Source organism: Protopterus annectens, chromosome 3.part1 (assembly GCF_019279795.1).
Source record: "Protopterus annectens isolate FY-2018-M chromosome 3.part1, PAN1.0, whole genome shotgun sequence".
Taxonomy (NCBI): Eukaryota; Metazoa; Chordata; order Ceratodontiformes; family Protopteridae; genus Protopterus; species Protopterus annectens.
In genome coordinates this window covers 156869656-156894388 of record NC_056732.1, presented here as the reverse complement: position 1 = coordinate 156894388, position 24733 = coordinate 156869656, and positions in this window count along the sequence as shown.

The following is a 24733-nucleotide window of genomic DNA, read 5'->3' as shown; positions in this document are numbered from 1 at the left end:
CAGTCTTATGCTTTCTAGAAAAAAACAGAAAGATGAATAGAAAACGAATGAAACTTTGTACGTAACAGGTGCTCACAAAATACTACAAAACAACTACACCCACATACATTAACTAGTAATAACCATTGGATACAAACATTGTCAACATTAGAGAGACAAGACTTAAAAGTTTTTTTAAATTATACCTATAAACAGTCAAAAAAATCCTATTACTGACAAAGTGGGTCTTATAAAGCCATAACTGGATCAGAGAGAAGTGGGCGGCTTCCCAAGGTGTAAGCTATTATGCACATGCTTAGGTGACAATGGTAGATGACTGCAGTGCTGACATTGATTTAGGAAGCTATCAGGATGTCATGGCTTCATAAATGAATGCCTGCACTGTATTTATGGTCACAATGAAGCTCTTAGGGTCAGTGTGTATTTGGTAGTAACAGTAGAAAGTTGCTTGCTAGAGTTGTAGTACAAAGTAAACAGCTAGCTACAGTTACAGGAATGCAGAACATATCTTTTTTATGAACTGAAGGGTGTGTCAGTTTAATGAAGTGCACAGGAATCTAGATGACCTAGCAATGGTTATTGGATCTGATTAAAAGTGAACAATATGGACTATCAAGCTAACTAAAATGCAAAACTAAAGAATGAAACTATTACATCCTAACATAAACCTCACTATACCACTAAAACAGTACCTTAGAATCACCAACTTTAAAAAATACTAAAAGTATTATTACAGCTATTAGAAGAAACCACCTATGAAGCAATCCATTCAGGAAAATCTTGTGTAATCTCGGAACTGTCATGATTACTACTGCAGCCTATTGAAATGAACAGGACACTGTGATCCAAACTAAAAACTACACAAAAATGGAGGCATGGAATATATGGGGACTACTTGTATGATAAATTAAATACTTTATAGCATGTTTTTTCCTAAACCTGTAGTGCACAATATTTCAACTATCACAAAATAGATATTCACATTTTACATAGATAATTAGATAGATAGACAGCTTGATAAAAAGATAGTTAACTAGTTACACACCATTTTCTCTGAGTTAAGTTTACCCCAGAATCAGGTGTATAACTTAAAGGTATCCATTGGGGTGTAGCACCATATGGGAAGTGTTGGAGGGATGCCTTGTCCATTAAATGTATGTTTTCATTATTTGATACTTGCTTTCAAGGAGACAGCATTTCCAGAGAATTGTATTCAATTCTTTGTTCATCAAGGTTTTGCGTGATTCATTTTGGATTCATAATCTTCTTATACTGCACACCACAAAACAACATGGTAGCATTTCATTTATATCATGCAGCAAATATATTTTTTTAAAAAGTGAGTGTGATGTTGTAATATTTGAATGTCGTTTGCATTTTGGCTGTTGTATTATTCACCTTGTAAAATAAATATGCCCTTGAACTCTGTCAGCAATTATTTAAAATGTAGGTAATAAAACATCAGTCATTGTTTAGCTAATAATACTTCCTTCTTGGCTTAAAAAAATATTTTTATTTGATTTTCCAAAATATGTCAGAAGGATGTCTATACTCAAAACACAATACGCTCATACATGATTGCCGAAGCATCTATTCTATACTTTTGCCTTTCCTCATAACAGGATTATGCTATTTTATTTCTCATTACTGTTATTAGGGCTCTTTTGCATTTGATAGTTTTTCCCACCAAAAATGATGGCACTTTCTGTCATCCATTTTGATATCCCTGGAAATAGATCTACTTTAGCTGTTGAATTCCACCTGCTCACAGATAATAGTCTCACAGCTAGGTATTCATGTGCCAGGTAGTTCAAACAGGCTGTACCTTGAACTTACAGTCAAATTCAAGAAAGGTTTCAGAACTGTGAGTAGGGCGGAAGTAGGGCAGCCAATCAAACATTTAGCCAAGTTCAAAAGGACTAAGAGTGGCAGCCATGAAGATTTGGCAGTTAGGTTTAAGGAGTAACTGAGGGGTTTAGGGTTAGGGTTAGTTTGTGATTAGGAATGAAGTCAGGGAGCTGGTTTTTTTGACTAAGGTTATGGAGTGAATGAGAGTCTTAGGTTTAGACAGCAAGGTTTGGGATTCTGTTTAGGCAGTGACTGAGAGTTTAGTGCCAGGGCTATGAAGCGCAATGTGGATTAAGGTTAGGGAGTAAGGGAGATTTTTTGCAGAGAGACAGGGACTTTTAAGTTTAGGGGGGTGACTGGGGGTTATATTACAGGACTTGTGATTATATTTAATAAATAATTGGGAGTTTTAAGGCTTTGGAGAAAATTTTGAGGTTAGTGTTAGGGAGTAGATTTGAGTTTCAGAGGTGAAGTTAAGGTTCGGGGGAGGACGATATGTACATGGTTAGTAGGATCAAAGTAATAAGTAGTCAGGCACTTGTTTCAAGAAAGTGGCAATGAGCACATCAGCTGCAAGCCGATGGCATACACAACTCTGGAAATGTGATACTCCACCTATTTTATTATTCATTTTTTATTTAGACAGTCATTGGCTTTTACAGCATAAAATGTTGTCTGCTTTGAGCATTCACAAATCCCCCTGCATGCCCCCTTACTCCCCCCCCACACACACATATTGCATCTGAATGTTTCATCAATAGTGAAAGCAAAACAGACATTCACATAAATGATTTCTTGCCCTCACTTTTTATGTACTAAGCAGTTTTATGTCTCTGCTGAATGTTCAAATAATGTGCTTATTTGAGCAGTTAAACATTTCTATGCTTTGTGCCTGTTTTTTTTATCTCCTAGGAATACAAAATGAAGAGCAGTGAATCTACTCAGATTGAAAATACACAGATTATCCAACAGTCTATGGAAATCAGTCAAACCTGACTGAGCTATAACTTGTAAAGAAATTTTCTTTGCATAAGTACAAAAGTGAAACAAACTAAATGACTCTGGAGTTTAAAATTGCATAGGTGTGGTGCATATGAACGTAAACAAATCAAATTCATAATATCTTCCTTCACAAAGTAGTAAGGCTTAAATTTATTGGGACCCAAATTTACTTTGGAGTAACTGTTATATACCATCTGACATCTAGTTCAGAAACAGACAATTAGTAAATAGATACACATGGCTATTAGAGGAATGTAATCCTAAATGTGTCTGTCTAACGTATACCACAGTGTAAAAGTGATACTGTGACTTCATCAGAGTCACTCCCAACCAAAATTGTTGCCATTATGACTTTCTGTGGGGAGTTTGCTCCAAAAGATTCATTTTTGTTTGCTTGCTTGTTTGCTTGTTTGTACAATTAACTTACAGAGCAGTATATTACAACTTTTTTCACCCTGACTCCTCTTACCTCTCATCTCCCACACCCGTCTTGCTCATAGAACAAAAATTGCATAAGTAGCTCTCTTTCTTTAAAGGTCAAAGCGTGAAGTTCCTTGGGAAAATCTGGATTCACTTTGTACGCCATCTTGTCAGTGTGAGGTGAGGAGAGCACTTTGGTATTTGTTTTTTTTTTTTATTGGTGTGGAGGAAGATGAAAACAAAAGCATTCATCCTCTGCAGACTCTAAAGTAGCCTTTGGCATGAAAAAAGGGTAGGGTGTTATTTTGGTTCTTAGCCAGATGACTACAGGAATATTTATTCCGCTCCACCTTTCACTGGAGACAAGACCACTTTGTTTAAACAAGTAAATGTGTTATTTATAACTAAATTCAAGCCTCTTTTAACCCATGATTTAACTGTTGTTTATTTTGTTTTATAAATACTGTGTGCTGAGTTTCACTAAATATATATTATATATTACAGCTAGGCCACACTGAGATAAAGATGCAAGTTTAGAAATTAGAGTACAGAAAGGACAGTCACACTCAGCAAAGATGATACTGATTTATTATTTTATACCAAAAGAAGTTTTTTTTTTTTAACTATACTATGTATCCATTTTATCCTCTACATAAAAATTCCATTTTGTTAGTTCTCAATTTGCATAAATAAAGAACATGAGGAAAATAATACACCTACTAGTTAAGTAATAGTTCAGACAATTAATTTTAATAAATGGTTTGGAATGTTGATATTAATGGGGGATCTGAAGTACAGAAATCAGAATATTTCTTAAGTATGAGAAGGTACAGGTGAACATTAAATGGCAGGAGTATATTATCATTTCCAGAGTAAGAAAGTGCAATTAGGACAGAAAACAAGATTGTAGACATCAGTGTTAGCTGCTTCATATGATATCAGGAGAAGAAGAAAGTCTCTGTTTAAACTACTGATCACCACAATTCTTCAGTCTATATCTCCTCCTCACCTTCTGACCTTTGTTCTTCCACTGTCATCTGGCAACTTAGAACCTCTCACATCCCCAGTAGAAGCAGATTTCTAAATTTCATTGTCATCTGCTTGAAATAGACATTCATACCAAATAAAGACGTTTGTCAGATAAATATTGCAGATGTTTGTTGATTAAGGCTGTGGATAACTGCTTGTGTATTTATCTGTAAACTAACATATAACAGTGTTGAATGGGTAATTATCAGAAGCACGAACGGTCAACAGAGCGAACGCTCTTTGATTGAGCTGTAAAGATCGAAGGCACTAAACAGTGAAGACATGGAACAACGATTTTTTTTCCCCAGGGAAAAAAAAATTGCTGAGCCGTCTTCGGAAGTTTGCCATTTCCTCCACTGTGGTATGATCTCAGAGTTACTATATTTAAGTAGGGGGGTGGGGAGGCTTCACTTTTTATTGTGTTTTTTTTTTTTGTTTTTTTTTTTTTTTTGAGGAGCAGTGATTTTTTTTCCCTAGGAAAAAACTGTCTGTTCCATGTCTTTGCTGTTTAGAAGTTTGATCTTTGAATCTTGATCAAAGAGTGTTTGCTCTTTTGACCATTTGAGCTTTTGATATAGAAACTTGGTGAATGATTTGTTCTGCATATATCTAAGAGCTTATAGGTGTCTGCACTCAAGAACTTCAAAACAAATCTTAAAAGACTGAATATAGCTATGGATGAAGAATCATTAAGTTACAGAAAAAAACATTATAATAAGGATGTTAGGAACAAGTCAAGTCAGAGGTGAACAGATTGAATAAAGGATACTTTTTGTGTCCCTTAGGCAAACCTGAATTTTAAATGTTCACCAGAACTGTCAGGCCCATGGTCAGTCCTTCTTCTAGTCACAAAAAGAAAAAGTCAGCAAACAACATTTATCACCACAGCAGAATTTGCTTTAGCTGCACGTGGGTGGCTATAGTGTGGCCATTTGTTGTACCTCAGACCAGTCATCTATTACCCTAAATCTCTCTGGTGTAGCACCTACAGCCACTATGGACTGGGGATTACTGATGACCTCTGTGGCTATAGGCGTCTCCACAGTTCTGGGAGATGGAACAGGGAAAGTTGCCCCTGTTTTGTCAGAATGTTGTGCCCATTTCTAGTGAAGCTGCTACTGTCACTAATAACACTGTTGGCCCCATTTTTTACTGTCAAAAATAAGCAGAAAACTAAGCATGTATCTACTCCTCCTAAATTTCTTTGCACAGGAGTAGTTTACTGGGTCTGGCTCATGGTGTAATTCAGGCTATTGACCCTCCTTGACAGGCTGTTTCTGGTAAAAGAAAGAGAAATATTTAATCTGGACAGCAGGATGAAGGGACATATACAGAGTTTTCTTCTCAGATTTCTGGTTCTATCTCACCGGAGAGCACAGTTTCTGATTCTCACTGTGAGAGTTTCTCTTTGTCTGAGACTATTCTTAAAATGTGTCAGTGTTTTCATTGAGAGTACACTGAAGTTTCTCAGTCTTTCAGAAACTATTAAGAACTTTTACAGAAGGAATTTCCAGAAACTGCATCCTTTCCTCTAGATTTGCCTGTTTGGAGGATACTTTCATTACACTTTTTGATCACCTCTGTCCAGAGGGGTAAAAACTAGATCTCCATCCAAAGGAGAAAAAAATTCATTTTGAACATCATCAGATCATCAGAGGTAATCAACAAGTGTGATGAAAGGGGTAAGGTGATACAGGGAATCTCTAAGATTTTTCAGCCCTCCTTTTCAAAAATTTTCAAGGGATTATCTTACTTCTCACCCAGTTTTGGTAAAATTAAGGACAGTCTAATAAGACTGAAGGATTGTTTAAGAGACTTTGTCCCCCCAAACATCCTTGCACCCTCGTTTTGTTATCCAGAAAGTCTGACTCTCCAATTTCTCTTTGGCAACAGATTTCAGACAAATGGGTTTGAAAAATCATTCATCAGTATTACAGATGGCAATGGAAGGAAATTCTGCCTTTCAAGATGGTAATTCCTCATCCTCTACACCAGACCGAATATTTTATTTCCACCTGTCCTTCATCACATGCAGCTCCAGGGAATGAAAGAACCAGCTCCCCCTTCCCAGGTAGGAAAGAGTTTTTTATTCAAGGACATTTTTAGTGACAAAGAAAGAAAATGCTTGGAGACCAGTTCCAGATCTTTCTTTTCTAAACCTGTTTGTGATAGTGTCCACATTCAAAATCATGTCACTTCACAACCTATTACCTCTTCTTCCCCATTCAAGTTTCCTGGTAACACCAGCTTAAAAATGATGCTCATCATTGCATTCATATTCATCCAGATTTCAGGTATTTCTTAAGGCTTTGTGTGTGTAGATCACATTATGAGTTCTGTGCTTTGCTCTTTGGACTATCCACTGCACCAAGGGTGTTCTCAAAGTGTCTAGCTCCAGTTATAGCCCATTGTAGGCAACAGGGTATCCACATTTTTCCATATTTAGATAATTTTCTTATCTATGTAGAGTCTTTTTCAAAGTGTCAGCAATGTCTCTGTCTTAGCTGAGAGATCACTTACACAAGCTGGGATTCCAAGAGAACATTCAAAAGTCTTTCTTTATTCCTTCTGATAGGAAGTAGCCACTCCAGCACACTGTCCCCCTTGTTTTTTATATGTATTTATCAGGCTGTGGATTGCGATTCATTACTGAGACTAAGCAGAAATTCCTTAAGATTCCAAGAGCAGGATAAGTTTTTTCTTACACTTATTTCATTGAATTGTACTTCTGTAATGCTTATAATTGTGCTGTGCAGTTAATCTACTACATCTTGCACTGTTATTAATCTTTTTTTACTAATTTATTTATGTACTGTTTTATACTGCTTTAACTGTATTTTCATTGCTAGGTACTGTTTCATTACTCTAATTGCATGTTTACTGAATTACTTAACTGTAAACTACTTTTTCATACTGAGAGTTGTATTTTTTGTTTGTGAGTGCTCTATCCATGCTTTTCTGTGCATTTTTGATTTTTTTGAGGTTTCTGTGTTCTAGTCAGTTATCATATAACTGATTTGTTTGCAGTTAAACACATTCACTAGAGTCTCCTTGCTCCTTTATCTGTTTAAAACTTTCATTTAGTGGCTAGAGCTAGTAGCTGTAAAATTGCATTTTTATTTAATTACTAAACTGTAAACTGCTTTTTCATACTGAGACTTGTATTTTCTCTTTGTAAGTGCTCTTACTATGCATTTATTGTGAGGTTTATGTGTTCTGTTCAGGTGGCATGATCTTGATAGAGGCCTGCTGTTGTCCAGGCCCAGTAGTTTTGTTTGTTGAGTTTCCTGTGTTTCTGGCAGCCATTTTCTGCTGATAGTCTATTGTCTTCATTATTATTGAGAGTGACAGGGTTTCCTGACCTTCTGTAGCATGAGTGATTGGGTAATAGCAGGGGCTAGTAGGAGTGAGTAGTAATTCGAGCTTCTTGATTCTTCCATCCTGTCTGGTATATAAACCCTGTGTCTGTAAAAGTCTGTGCTTGTATTTACCAGACTGTGGATTGTGATTCATTACTGAGACTAAGCAGAAATTCCTTAAGATTCAAAGAGCAGTATAAGTTATTTCTTACACTTATTTCATTGAATTGCACTTCTGTAAAGCTTATAATTGTGCTATGAAGTTAATCTACTACATTTTGCACTGTTATAAAACTTTTTTACTGTTTTATTTGTGTACTGTTTTAACTGTATTTTTCATTACTAGATACTGTTTCATTACTCTGCATGTTAACAGACATTTAACTGTAAACTGATTTTTCATACTGAGAGTTGTATTTTCTGTTTGTGAGTGCTCTATCCATGCTTTTCTGTGCATTTTTGATTTTTTTGAGGTTTCTGTGTTCTAATCAGGTATCATATAACTGATTTGTTTGCAGTTAAAAGCATTCTCTTGAGTCTCCTTGCTCCTTTATCTGTTTAAAACTTTCATTTATTGGCTACGCTAGTAGCTGTAATAGTAGTCCCCCCCATTGTTGTCTTGTTCTTATACTTGGTGGCTTTGCAGTTGCCCGCCCATACTGTATATTTGATCTGGGAGACTCCTCTTAGTCTAGTGTCATTAGTTCATTCTACCTAATAGTGAGAGAACATTTATGAAGGTCAACCCACTTAGATTCTTAACCTTGAATTAACATCTCTTCCAGCTTTCTCCTTTCCCAAAAAAAAATTCTAATCTTGTTTCCACCCTTTCCTGTAATGAGTCTAGTCCAGATACAGAATTGCTGTATCCAGGAGTGTTTGTAAGCTACTGAGCCCCCAAGCCTTTCTGTGTTGGAGGAAAGCCTTCTAGTTTATCAGTGGGAGTGGTAAGCACTAGATAACCTATCTACCACATAAGGAGTGGTTTCTGGCCCAGAAATTGTAGTCATTGGCCATTTGGGCAGTTTTTCCATCTCTCTCAACTTTCTGATTTAAAAACCCACATTTGCACTTGTAACCCCCTTTTCCTGTAACTACTCTAGTCCAGATAGAGATTTGCTGTATCCAGGACTGTTTGTAAGCTCCTGTGCCCCCCATGATGTTCTGTGTTGGAGGGAAGCCTACTAGCTTATCAGTGGGAGTGGTAAGCAGTAGGTAGCCTATCTACCATGAGAGGAGTGGTTTCTGGCCCAGATTTCTGGTTTATTGGTCTTTTGGGCAGTTTCCTCCATCTCTTTCAACTTTCTGGCTTAAAAGCCTGTGTTTGTGTTTGTTTCCCCCCTTTTCTGTAACTAGTCTAGTCCAGATACAGATTTGCTGTGTCCAAGACTGTAAGCTTCTGAGCCCCCCAAGCCTTTTTGTGTTGGAAAGAAGCCTTCTAGCTTATTAGTGGGAGTGGTAAGCACTAGGTAGCCTATCTACCACAAGAGGAGTGGTTCCTGGCCCAGAAGTTGTAGTTTATTGGCATTTTGGACAGTTTTTCCATCTCTCTCAACTTTCCAGTTTAAAAGCCCCCGGTTGCTCTTGTTTCCCACCTTTCCTGTAACTAGTCTAGTCCAGATACAGACTTGCTGTATCCAGGACTGTTTGAAAGCTTCTGAGTGGTGCCAGAGCTTGCTCTTCAATTTTTCCCTTAGACCTACTAGTTCTCTCCTCTCCTGTAATTATACTAGCTTATTAGTCTAGCACTTTACCAGCCTTCTTGTAGCAATTATCATAGCACACAGTGCTACCAGCACTAAATGTTCTACAAGGAAACAGATCTAGTACTTATTATCAATGCCCACCCTGCTAGGCATGTCTAAAGGTCAGTTCCCTGTGCTTTTTCCTATTAACCTGGTGAAATTGGGCATCCTGAGGCAATATAGCAATTGCCTCATGTACATCGACAACCCTCTCCTCTTACCTTTCAGCACTCAGACATGTGAGAGATGCAGTTATATATCCAGATTGGAAGCCATGTACTCTCCAGCCAAGAACAGAATAGCTGGTGAAGAGGAGGGGGTCAGAACTTGCACCACACCACATGGAACACATAGCCCTCCAGAACACACACCAGCACTGCCTTCACATAAAAATACAAACCACACACCCACCTTCGAGGAGGGTCTCAACAAAAATCTACCCAAGCAGCAGAGACCTCCAAGGCAGAAATGCACTCAACTGCCACAACACAACACTAATCATGAGACACATAACTCTCCTAAACAGTGTGCCACTCAGCCAAAGCCCCTAAGGCAAAACAGCATGCCCAACACACTAGTCATAGGTGACTCGATAGTGAGGCACACTGATGTCCCACTCACTAGGTTGAATAAGGAGAAAGTAACAGTCAGCTGCCTGTCAGGTGCCAGGATCCGATACATAATGCATGCACTCAGGTCATTCAACAACAGGTACAAATATAACTCTGTCATTGTAGATGTGGGTGTGAATGACCTGGGACGTACCTCCCTAGACTACATGAAAAGAGACATGGAGGAGCTCTCAGATTATGCAGCCCAGGAGGGTATGACCCTAGCCCTGAGCAGCATCCTACCATCACCCAGAATGATACCATAGTACAAGCAGAAAATGACTGATTTCAACAATTGGCTAAGTTTCTGGTGTCATTCTAAGGGGATCCAGTATCTGTCTGCCTGGGATGACATGACTGACAGACCTCGATGCTTTGCCAGAGATGGCCTGGATCTGTCACCCCTGGGCTTCTGGATACTGGCCAAGGCTCTTGCCACCGCTATACTGCCTTTTTTAGGTGATGTTCCAAAGACCAAATTACCACCATAATAGCTACAAACAAATGCAATCTGAGGGTCATGTTGCTCAATGCTAAAAGTCTAAGTCTCAAAATGCCCTCACTCAAGGCACTCCTTATAATGGAGAACATTGACATTTGTGCTGTAACAAAGACCTGGTTCAAGGCAGCAGAAAGCACCCCTGCACTACCAGGCTATAACTCATTCCACATCTTTTGGCCCCAGAAATTAGACTGAAGCTCCAAAGGTGGTGGTTTTTCCATATTCATAAAGGATGCACACACCTCCAGACTGGAAGGCCAACAGAATGCATCAGAGATACTTCAGGTGCAGCTAACATTGGGTAAGACAGTAATTCAGGTCGTAGCCTGCTATAAGTCCCAACCATGTTGCAAGACTCACACTCCACATTCCTAAGCATCCTGGAGAATATTAAGGTCCAACCTAACACTGTCTTACTTGGCGACTTCAACTACCCCTCCATTAACTGAGTAAACTACTCATGTACAAATACACTTGCCCAACGTTTCCTGGAGTTCATTAATTCCAATGCCCTGGACCAACTAGTTCTTACCCCCACTAGAGGCAGCAACATCCTTGACTTGGTCATTACTAACATGGGCGACTGTTGCCCTAAACCAATAGCCAGCTCTTCCCTGGTTAAATCTGACCACAAACTAATCATCTTGGAAATCCACATCCCTCCCACCCACCCCACCAGCAAAGGTAACTACCATGAAAAACTTCTCCAAAGCTTACTTTGGGATCATAAAAACAGAGGTGGCTAACTTCACGGCACTCATGCAAATGGAGAAGAGTTGCATGACTGCAGAATCATACACCAATGCACTGTACGAACACATACACAAATGCATGGATCTCGCCATACCCAATAGAAACGAGACACTCTCCTCCAAAAAAAAAAAGGAAGCCAATCTGGTGGTCCCCTGCCTAAACAAACTCTACAACAGAAGGAGGAAACTGATGAGGAATAAGGTAAAGTCCCAAGACTGCAAAAACTCCCTTATCTGCCTTAACAAAAAGTTGAGATCCCTCATCAAATCCTCTAAAGCTAGGTATGAAAACAGAATTGCAGCAATAGTAAAAACAACCACAAGGCCTTTTATAGTTATATAAAGAATCCCCATGGCAATACTTAGATTTGCTCTGAGCTACTGCACAATGGTACCTCCTATACTGAGTCAACAGATATTTCCAGTATAATGGCCGACAGATTCAGTGCCAACTTTACCCCCATCCCCCCCAAAGGACCAATTACAATACCAGTAGATTGCCAGGTGCCCAGTATTACTGCTGCACAGGTTAAAACAGCACTGTCCAAGGCTAAGAATACAGCTTCTATGGGACCTGACAATATCCCTGGTTGTGTTCTACATGAACTACAAAGTGAACTAGCACCTCACCTGTGTGCTCTGTTCAATCACAACCTCACTTCAGGCTTTGTCCCTGCTGAATGGTGCACTGCTACAGTCATCCCTTTCCACAAAGGAGGAAGAGCGACTACAGACCCTGGGAACTATCGCCCCATCAGCCTGATGAGTCTGATATGCAAAGCTATGGAATGCATCATCATGGACCTAATAAACAAGGATATAGGGAATCTCCAAACTCTGGATCCCACACAGTTTGGTTTTGTGAAGGGTAGATCATGCCTGCTCAACTTGGTCGACTTCTTTGAGTCAGTCACCAGAGCTGTGGATGAAGACAAGGTGGTTCATACAGCCTACCTTGATCTGGCCAAGGTTTTTGATAACATTCCCCACTCAGGAATCATAGAAAAACTCACTAAGCTTGGCATCAACCCCTATATCACTAGGTGGGTTGCAAATTGGCTCACAGATAGAACCCACAGTGTGAAAGTAGCTGACTCCAAGTCAGACTGCTGATTAGTCATGAGTGGAGTCCCACAAGGATCAGTCCTGGGTCCTCTCCTGTTTGTATCTACTTCTCTGAAGTTCAGGCTAACACGAAGGGACTCTGGCTGACAAAGTTCACAGACAATTGCAAGTTGGGAGCTATTATTAACTCCCCAAGTGATGTTGACATCCTACAGAATGGCCTCACTGTGACCAACGACTGGTGTCAGACCCATGGCCTTGAGCTCGATGCCAAAAAATGTGTCATCATCCCCTTTGGGAAAAACCTACTTCCCATGAATTACTACATTGATGGTAGTCCACTGAACACAGAAGGCGTTATAAGAGATCTGGGAACACAGGTTAACAGCAACCTCTCTTTTGATTACTACATTGCCACTGTGGTCAGAAAGTCCTTCTATGTGGCACATCTCATTACTAAGGGTTTTGCATCCAGGAAGAAAGGGGTCATTGTCTCCCTCTACTCTTCCCTCATTAGGCCAATCATCAAGTACAATGCCTCATTTGGCATGTACTTTACTAGACACCTGCAACAACCGGGGAGGTCGCAGAAGTACCTCACAAAGAGGATCCTAGGCCTTAAACACTTGTCCTATATGGACAGACTCAAAACAACACCACCTATTCTCTGTATCATATCGCCTACTTAGATCTCTTTTTCTCTGCTTGACTTACAAAGCCATGTCTGACCCAGCTCTTTTAGAAATGCTACACCTAAAGAAATCTCTCTGCACCACAAACTCCAGAGGCCTCAACCTCATTACCACAATTAACAGAATGCGCTGGAGGGACAAGTTCATAACCCAGAGACTGCCCATGCTATGGAACAGACTTTCCATACATGTCAAGCAGAGCACCTCACTGACCCTCTTCAAGAGAAGTTTTGATGAGTGGATGGGAAACAGAAAATTCACCCCGGGGATAACACCAGTGGATCTCCTTGACAGAGGCACTGAGAACTAAGGTCGGGTGGCACTATGCCCAGGTAATCCTATAGCTAGGCTTGTAATGGCCCCAGGGCCATTAGCCTAGTACACACCGATGAACCTACGCCATTGTGTTTATTTATTTTTTGTTTTTGCTAGCATTGTCCTTTTAGGGCTCAGCCTCCCTTTCTCTGTTGGCAGAAAATGTCTGAAGGGGTTAGTTAGCACCCAAACTTATCTTTTAATCAGCTCTGCTCAAGCTGCTTGACAGTTTAGGTGCATGGAAGATGTATGAAATATGTATGGAAGGTGCCCTGAAGCTTTGGAAGCTGGCCAGATGTTAAATCCTTGGCAGGATATAACCCATATAGCTAAGACTACTGCAGAACTGATTATCCAAACATCCGCTATCATGACAAGTTTACTTAAACAACTGTACTTTCTCCAGTCTTTTCAATAATCCTTAAAAATGTTTTGGGAAGGAGAGCTTGATGCACATTAATAGCCTGAAAACACTTCTAATATTAGTTCAAGCTACTTCCTGTGAACATTTGAATGCACTGGCAAAAGAAGATTGGCTGTGTTTGCACCACCAGTTTTTGCAATTACTGAAAGTTATTTTTTAACTGTACACTTATAATTTCACCCATTCTGTATTAAATCTCACCTTTTGATATAGTCAGTAATGTTGGTTTTAATAGTATCCTCCTTGTTTTAGCCTTTCTTATACTATAGCCCACAGACTATTCTGTTTCTTATTTATAAATTATGCAACTTACCAAATTCACAGTCTTAAGCTAGATTCTTTAGCTCAGTAACATAAGCATCTGTAGTATCTGCAAGACCCTGAGCACATTTAAAGAACAAATAGCAAATAAACAGTAACTTCCTTCTAGGTTCACAATAACTTCTGACAAATTATTGCTTGGCTCCCTATTGAAATGTTGGCACTCAAAATGACAAGTGTCAAAAAGCCAAAAAAAAAAATTCTGAAAACATGGGATAAGAGAGAATCTTTAAAATCTCTCTTCTCCTTTAAACTTCTTTCTGTGAGATCACCATACCTTGGAGAAAAGGGAATATTCCGAGAAATGGCATCTTGGACTTGGTATATGTAAATCTGATCTTTCAGCCATTCATTCTCTGTGTATCGGGCTTTGTTCTAGTGGGTCCAAACATTTCATATGATTGCCTTCTGCTACCATTAAAACTTTCTTCACAGTGACAAACAGAAATATGGTGCATTCTATGTTTTCAGATTTCTCTTGTGTTCTTATAATGAAGAACTAATCAAATTTCTGAACCCCACCTTCCAGTTTTCTGTAAAATTGCATTAAAATTATATTATGGTGATTGTAGGCGGGTCATTTTTCTAACTGCAGATTTTAGCCCTCTACATCTACATGGGATGAAGATTGATTTCTCGGGCTTCATTTGCTCAAGATTTAATCCACTGAGGATCGGAGCACCTTTGTAGGAAATCACTATCGGTGAATTATGCCTGCAGTGACACCTTTTTTGGGGATATTTTCCCCTTCTTTGATTTGGTGCAGCTATGTAGTAGGTATATATAAGTTCAGGTTGTGTTGGTGGCTTGCCCCTGCAGAAAAGAGTGTTTTTTGGCCATTTTTTTTTTGTGATATGCAGTTTGGGGATTCTGATCATTGGTGAAATGCACTTCATCCACGGTACAGTGGTGCAGAGGTTAATGTTGTCGCCTCACAACAAGAGGTTCTCCTGTTTGATTCTGTACTTGGGTGCCTTCTGTGTGGAGTCTACATGTCCTCTTTGTGTTCCTGTGGGCTTCTTCCAGGTGCTCTGGTTTTCTCCCACACTCCTAAGACATGCATCTGGAGTGTTTCTCTCTGGGCCTCCACTGAAAATAGTCACTGTCCTAGTCAGAATTTCCCAGTAAACAAATGTTAAATAAATAATGTCTTTAAATATGTTTCTTTTTTCTAATGCTCTGTAAGAATTGTTGCATTGGGCAGAATGCTCCATAACTAACAAAGATACTGTATGTGTGTTACCAGTCTCCACCATGAGGTACTTACTGTAACTGTCTTTTAAAAATAAATGTACCTCATGATGTGCAATGCCTGGTACATATTTAAAGACAGACACCGTATATACTTCAGCTGCACTCTGCTTTTTCCACTGTCACCTCCTTCCCTAACAGCTTGGCACCTTTAAGTTGTACTTAATGAAAATTGCAGCAAAGTATCTGTTCAGTTTGTTGATATTTCACTGTTGTGTGATCATTCTTTTACCTTTGCTCATCCTGGCTCTGTCTGTCCTTCAGTTCTTTCCGTCTTTTATATGCCTAAAAAAAAAATACTTTTTTTCCAACTCATTTTCTGCCTACACCTTTTCAGGTCTCACCTCCATTGCTGAGTTTCCATTACCTCTTTGAATTCTGCTTTCTCTACCTCCATACCCCTGCCTTTTATCTCTTCTGTACCTTGCATTTTTGCCTTTTGCCTTTATTACTAGCCTTGCATTCTTATGTTGTCATATCAGCCTTCCCCTTTTTTCATATTCTTTTCTGTTTCTCATATCCCTTTTTACCACTTACGCTTTGCTCTTTTCATCTTACTCCACTGCACCCAATCCATGGTTGGGCCTTCCAGCCTCTTCTACACCCTCTGGACATTTTCTGTTCTAACCTGTTAGTTTAAGGGCATCCTGGAGGTTGTGTCATTGACTGCATCCCCTGGGGAATTATTTTATGACCTACTCCCTGCATTCCCCTATTATGTCTGTAGAGTATGTCTCCCTGCAGGCAATGGTTAGTTAAACACCCCTACTCCAGGCTGGGCATGCCCATCCCTTCCTGCCAGCTCATCAGATGCCTGAGCTGCTAATTGAACCTGGGTCACTCAGGCCATAGTTAGTCCCTTATTTCTCCACATCACAGCACTAGCTCTGTTCCTCAAATCCTTGACAACTTGAACACTCCATCAACAAATCCCTTTCCATAACGTTATTGCTTCAGTTTGCACCCAGTTAACTAACTCATGTTTGAATAACTCTCGCAGTTTTTTATATCTATTCTTGTAAATCCCCACACCATCATCTTTATAGCTTTGTATTCTTACCTTGTGGGCACTGTAAACTGCACAGTGACATGGTGACTAATGGTTAAAGATGGCTTCACCTGGTTATCCCTGACTCCACTTACCATTGTTATGACCACACTAATAATGGAACACAGTTGGATGAAGCCTATCTAGTCTAGGAACTCAGTCACCTTCATTTTTCTCTGCCCTGTAGGACTCTTCCTAACTCTCTCTCCTTTCCACCTCACTCTTTTTTTTTCTTCTCTTGCTTCCTCACCTTCTTCATGGTTGATATGTTTGAGAACTGACGTACTTTATCAGTCAATCAGCATTTACTTTGTTATTGCACCTTAAACTCTGAAGTGCTTCCCATAGGTACTGACCCTTCCTGCTCCCTTCATACTCTCTGACTAAGAAATGATGCCATGCTTTACATAGATCACTAGTCTACCGCCATTCCACCTTTGTCTTTCATTCTTAAACTGTCTATATTCAGTCGTCTTACTGGCCTCTCCTTCGTATTAATGGCTGATGTTTTGTGATACTGGCAGAATCCACCATTTCTCCTGCTTCACTTCCTGCAGCTTCTTCATTTTCTTACCTAGACTATATTAAATAGGCAGTTCTAGGCAGACATATTTCTACTCACCCCAGATTGTTCTCTTATTTGTATTTTATCTCTCTGTTTTGCGTAAGCATCTGTTGTGTTTGACAACCATCTTCTTACATTTTATTCTAAAGTTGGACTACTTGACCTGCACTTTTCCAACATTGCATGGGACACTGCTGCCTCATAAAAGTTAAGATGGATCCTGTCCGTAAAAACAGGGCTGCTTCTCTAACCAGTCTCCCAACCCTCTTATCACTCCTAAAAACTTCTGCTCTGCCATGCTCACTGCCAGAGTCAGCCATTATACCTCTGTCTACTGGATTAAGACATTTTCTATGTGATGTGACAATCCCAAATCCCTTATATGTCAGGAAAGTGATATTCTTTAGCAATTTTAAATTACTGAAACTATACTTGGAACATTTAAATTTTAACTGCATTTTTCATAAAGAACATCTTGTTTAGCCAGGTATTGGGAGCCATTATGATAAATGCAATAATTATTCTTGAGATAAAAGATTAATTGCCCCACAACACACTTACTTTGTGGCAGGCAACATTATCAGTCATTGATTTATTTTCTGTTTGCTTCTTTTGTTTTATTTAATCACTGTTTTTTTTTACTAGGCTTCTATGTACCTGTATTTTTATATAGAAAATATTATTTAATAAAGAAGTCATTCTTGTGGGATAATATTAAAGCTGCCATTTTTCCAAGTATCTGCATACTACTGTTTCTCTCAGAGTTGTTTTCTGTTTGGTTATTCTATTACGTTTGCTTATTTGCTATTTATTGTGAGATAATACACTGAGCTGCAGCACCAGAGCACTCATAGCTGTAACGTGAGAAGTGGGCTTGTTTTCTTTTTTTCCCATCAAACAGTACCTAAACCACCATTTGTTCCCCCAGCTGACAGCTGAATCAGTTTTTCCCAGGGCAGCATTAGCTTGCACTTATCTTGGCTGCTTGGTTTGCATCTATCTGTGGTGGCAGCTTCAGTGCTCTGCATGCCACACTTTTGACACCAGTGATACTATTCTGATAGTACTTTTCCAGCCCTCACTTATCTCTGTGTGCACTCAGGCAGCTCTCGGTCAAAGTACCGGACAATATGAAGGTTCAGCAATCTTGTTCCCCTTCCATTGCCAGTCTCCTAGTACTTGGTATCCGTAGGCAATGTTGTAACTGCCTTATGCTCTCCGATAATGAACTCTTACTGAATGCAGAAAACTGTCTGTGAGACGTGCAAATAACTACCTAATATGGAGGCATCCCTCTCACAGATTACAATACCCAGCGAGCATCATATAGTCACAGCCTCACCTCAATCACGACCACATTCTCAAACAGAACACACAAAAATGTCATATGTTGATGCTATAAAGAAAACATCACGTCTCTCCACACATGTGGATGAAGCAGAGAAGGGGGTGGTCACAACCATTATTTCATAATCACAGAGATTACTTTTCTGCATACATTGTGTTCCTTAAGTATTTTATAGCTGTGGGATACCCTTATTTGAATAAATGGAAAGAGTAATAATTTAAACAAGTGATGTATTTACTTTCCTTATATTTTGTTGAGACCAGTGATATACTTACTTCCCCTTTTTTGAAACTCAAGATAGTTGAAGCTTCAGCTGAACAAAATCAATTTGTTCATGCATCAGCTCAATGAAAACATTTGTAAAAAGCATATCCACACTCTGTCCGTATATATATATATATATATATATATATATATATATATATATATGTATAGGATCCGTACAGATGCTCGACTGCATCTTTCACTGAATCCCAATTTGGTGAGCATACTTGTGCAAAAGTGTTGTTCACCAAAACAGCACTTTTGCGTAAGTATGCTTGTTGTTCCGGTCGTACTACGGTGCAGTAAGGGAAAATTCCCTTTTCCCCACTGTAGTGGGACCTTGGAGTGAGAATATTAAAGTAGGGGGGGGTGTGGTGGGCTTGCCCCCCACATTGGGTTGCCCCCCTGCATTCAAGTAGATTTTGGTTGTTTTTTTTTAAACCTACTTTAACGAAAGTGCTTTTTCAATGAAAGCTCTTTCACTAAAGTGTGTTCGGTGGTAATGGATTTGGGCTTTTGATCTTTCGATCAAAAGTATTAGATCCATATATATGGAGTTTTAGTCAAGTCACAAGAAATATTAAAAATAACACCAATGGAAAGGTTCACACAATTATAGAAAAACAGTATTTAACTAGTCTCACTATCTATTCCTGATTGACTAAAATAATTACTGTTCCTACTTACTAAATAGAGCAAGTAAGATAAAGTGAGTGCATGGTTCTTCTTGTCGGATCCACGACAGAATACAAAATTCTGATGAGACTTCAGTCTCCTCTAATATTAAAACATTATTTCTGTACAGACTGACATCACATAGTTTCCCATACTATCACAAACACTAGAAGCTGCCAGGAGTTTAACACCTGCATGCCAAAAATACAGACACAAGAGCATTGCTCAGGTGTGGTGCAGCTGCTGGAACTAATAAAACCATAAAACCATTCCACTCTTCCTACAAGAACTACAACCTATTCTGTAGCACAGACATTGCATCTCTGGCTCCATTCAAAACTGTGGGTAACATCTTTGTTGCTTAACCCATAAAGTAATTTAATTTCAAGAATATATTTTCAAAATCAGGTGGATTATCCTCTTTTCTCCCAATATATACTGTTGCAGTGTATACATTTACACAGTTGCAATAATGCATGCACATTTCTTTTCTGTCTAAGAGGAAACACTGTTGATACATTTTAACAGTAGCAACTTTAAAAATACATTTTTAAACACAAGCATCTGTAGGAATCAGTTTGATGCACAAATGACATATGATTCTTTATAAAATTCCAGCTAGCTGTGCTTGCATATGTTACACATCCACTGCCCTACTTCTCCTGGCATGGTTGGCAGTACCTCCTGTCCTCACAGCTCTCTCCTGTTGAAGACTCAAGACAGTTTTTCAAGTGCCCCTTGAGAAACTTTGTTTGAGAAGAATGAGCCTATATGGGAATGCATTATCTTATACCCTGTCTTGAGTGCCCATCTGCACTGGCATTACTAACCCCACTATGGTGTTACTGTCAAAAGACTATAGAGGAGGGGAACAGATCAACAAAAATACTAAGAAAGATAGATGTGATAAAAGCAATGCACATTATTAGAACAGACCAGGATCTATTATGCACTATTGCAAATAACAAACTAAAATTTTCAGCACAAGGGGGAAACTTAGAAGATATGAAGATAAATATAAAGGAAAAGTACAAAATAAGCAATTTATTGATGACCCAAAAACATTTTATAGAGGATTGGGAAATAAGGTAAAAGGAATTGAAAGACTGCCAAAAAAGAAGAAATAGATACATTTTAGAGAAGTATCTATGAAGATCCTGTGGAAACATAACAAAGATGCAAAATGGATAGAAGAAGTTAAAAAAAAGAATAAGAGGTTTAAAGGTACAGGATATGAAATGGGATAAAGTAACAGCCAGAGAGATTGAACCAAAATTACGAAAAGCCTCTACTTGGAAAACCCCAGGCCCAGATGCAGTACCTAACTTTTGGATGAAATTATTAACATCTTTGCACAAAGATTTAGCCATGAGTAAGAACTATTTATATACACACACTAAACAGACACTAACCTGGTTAACAATAAGAAAAACAATCCCCCAGATTCTGCAAGCCTTGCATGGCATGTAGGATTAGTGCAGGAGCTCCAGCAGGCAATATGTCTGCCATGTGATCCAGGAATAACCTGTAGGGGCATGCACAAGCGCTCCTGCACTAGTCCTGCATGGACTCATCCCCTGTATGCAAATTATCTGATTTGCAGGAGAAATCAATGCAAATGAAGTGAATTTGTGATCCAGGAAGCTAGAAACCAGATGTGCAGGACTAGTGTAATCTGCAGAAATGTACTCCATCAGTAATGGAGTACATTTCTGCAAATTCCAAAACAAAGCCGTGACAGTTCCAAATAAAGGGTGGATATCATGTAGAAAGCATGCCAATGGCCAAGTATAAGGTCATTGGCATGGAAAACACTTGAAATAAAATCAACTTTTATTTTTTTTAGCTGATCTCGGCTGTTTAAGCGTTGGACAGCGGCGCGCAAATGGGATCGGGGGAAAATAAGAAAATAAACCTAAAATAAGCATTCTAACTAAAATCACTATTCTGGCATTATAGTCATTGGCAGCCAGAAGACAACATGGCCAGTGAATAGTGGTTGCTAAGGTGGGAGGCTCAGTGTGGTACATGTAACTATGCATTAGCAGGCAAGCCTATGCAAATGAGGGGAATGATAGTGAATCCCAGATTTCCCCTGCATGCTAGTCAGCTCCCAACAGTGTAAGAGCAGGAATAGCTTGGTGCAAGCCTAGGAATTAGCTTACATCATAGGGGGGTGTTGTCAGGCATACTGTAAGTGAATTGGAGCCATGTGGCTCAGGTTTGCTCCTAGCTTAGCACAGCTAAGCAAGGGTGTATGTCTGAGGCTGCCTAGCACTCTTTACATTGCCTAAGCAGGTGTTTTAAAGAAAAAAAAAGTAAACCAGGAAATAGCAACTCTGTGCACAATTGTGCACTGTGTTTGTGCGGTGCTCAATTAAACAGGAAGGCGATGGGAAGGGAAAACAGCAGTAGGAAGGTAATCTAGGAGAACTAGCATAGCTGGCAGGTGAAATGTATCAGAATCAGCCAATTACAGAGGCAGCAGACCAGCCCAGCCCAGAACACTAATATAAACTATGCAAAAACCTTCCCTCTGGTTTTTCCCATACGCTACACCACCGGTGTATACAAGCGGGGAACTTTTAACAAACAAAACAACAAAATGAAAGGGGCTGCAGCAGGCATCATACAACAACATGAGGAAGAGGCTGAGGGTGGTGAGGATGTGAATGCTGTCGACCAACCCACAGTGAGCAGATGGCGATGAGTGTACAGACCCAGGGTAACCTACCAGGGGCTACATAAGCTGGAGATAGTGGAGTGCTTTAGGGTGGACAGGGACCTCCTACAGCAAATTGTTGAGCTGTGCCGGCCACACCTGGCACACAGAACTGACAGAGGGGAACCCATCCCAGTGGATACCAAGGTATGAGTAGGCCTAGGAATACGAGCCACAGGTACCTCCCAAAGCTCAACTGGGGATATCATGGAGATCTCACAGGCATCAGCATCCAGAGTATCCCACCAGTTCCTGAATGCTATGTCAGGACATGCTGGTGAGCACATATATTTCCTCAACACCCATGAGGTGTTGGCCAGCAATATGTGTCTCTTCCACCAATAGTAGAATACCCTGAGGTACTGGGTGCTATAGGCTGCATGCACATATGCATCAAAGCACCCAGCCGGTGATCAGGGTAGGGTTTACATCAACAGCAAGGGCTTCCCCTCCATCAACTTCTAGATCATGAACGATGCCCAGGGCATTATAATGAATGTGGGTGCTGGCTGCCCTGGAAGCTATCACGATTCCCACATCTGGCATCTGACGCAGCTGTACCAGAGATTTCCCACTGGGGACATCCCTTATGGTCACCTAGTGGGGGCTGCTGGTTACACACTGGAGCCATGGCTGATAACACCCATCAGAAATGCACACACACCTGAACAAGAACGCCATAATGAGGCACATGCATGGACCAGACTTATAATAGGCCACTTGTTTGGGATGCTCAAGTCATGGTTTGAGTGACTGGACACATCCAGTGGAGCCTTGCAGTACTCACCGGCTACATGTACTCAAATTGTTATTGTATGTACCATGCTACACAATATGATGCTGTGGAAACAGCTGCAGCAGGAACAGCATGGGGCAGGGCCATACAACCCCCCACCAATGCCAAGGCCTGCACAGGAACAGAGTGACTCAGATGAGGAACAACCTGAGCCTGCCCCAGTAGGCAGTTGGAGGTGTGCCCAGTATGCCCTGGCCTTGGCAATGAGGCACCGCATAGCACATACACTGATACAGTAGGGACCCAGGGAATGACACCTCTCTCTGACTTGCACATACAGTAAAAGGGATGCTAAACATGACACTACCTGTGCTCAACCATTTATAGGGAGTTTAGTATGTCCATCCAACATAGGCAGCCCTCCAGTGCCATCCTTAATACTGGCACACCCACAAGGCAAGTCAATCAACCTACCAATAGCCAAATGGAGTAGAATGTGTCATTACCTGTATCTATGGTATGGATCCTATGTAGAAATGTAGTAATATGTATGAGTAAGTATAATACCAGTGGAGCACAGATGCCCAGAGGTGGCTAAGGTAGCAGGATAGGTTATAGTATTTGCACAATATGCAGGTCTGTGTGTGTTAGGTTGGTGTGTGTTTCATATTGTGTGAGAGTGATCAGTATGTATGCATTTTGAGGTAATACCTGGTGGCCATTGCCCACTACTGCTGATGACAGGGACAAGCCCTTACAACTGCAGTGCCAAAAATAATTCCCACCAGTATAACACATGCTAGCAGTAAGCCATTGTAAATTTATGGTGGTAATATGTATAACCATCTGAAAGACTGACATGGCATGGCTGTTGGGCTAGATATACAAGCAGGACACAGCGGAAAGTAACACAACATATATAGTATATGTTGTGTCACTGTGAAATGGAGACACCCTTGAAATTGTACATACAGGTATGCATCTCATTAACTGGTCCTGTAGTAAGGGATACTGGTGATGTCTGCCCGAACACTTGCAGATCACAAAAGAGGTAGGACTAATGTATTGGGAAACAGCTGATGTACCTGCACATGACAGCATAATTGGAATGCCCGATGCATATCTGTGTGTCAGATGCAAGTAGTGTCCTTAGCACACATGCACCTAGCTCATGCAAATACCACCCATAGGTACCTCCCTGGTCATATCCCTGCTGTCAGGAATGGGTACAATATGACCCCACCTGTGTATGGCAATAGTGGAAGAAAGCAGCATGCAGTGCAGGTGTCCCATGCAGGTGTGTCCCTAGCTGTAGGTAGCACCCTGCCAGCATCCACACCACCTGATCAAGACTGATAGAAGGTATTTACATGAACACCTATCGCACCTACCCTGTCACCCCAGGAGAATATACTGTATGGTGGTCTGAGACTGTAGGACTGACAGAATGCAATGGCCTGCCACATGTAGCCCGCAGCAACACCTAATGGCCCACAGGCCTCTGCCAAAGGCCTGTGCCCCACACGTCCTGCCAATGCATGTTATGTCATAGACACCCAAATGACAACATAACACACTCCACATAAGCCATATGCAAGGCCATGTGGACAAACCACAGTAACATGTTCACCATGTCCCACTGCAGGAACTGTGGACCAACACTAACACGCACCTGTGATGGGGTGATACCCTTAGGGAAAGTATCAGAGAATGTATGCATAATGTATGGAAGAGGTCAGAATAACAGAGGGGGGGGGGAGCATGGCAGCATGGAATGTGCAGGGTCTGACACCAAGCTATGTGCACAAACTATCCCTGGCTGCAAACACATAAATGGGTGGCTACACACCTGCCCGTACACCACAATAGGGGTAATGGCCTGACCCATGGCTCCTGCTTCTGGGTAACCTGTGTGAATCTGCACAGCTCTGAGGCATTGCCACAGCAAGATAAGGCCATACTGTCATGTCAATGGGTGTACAAGTATGGGATCCTCTGCCAGCACTGTACTAAGGTGCTGAACCAGATACACAGTCCCA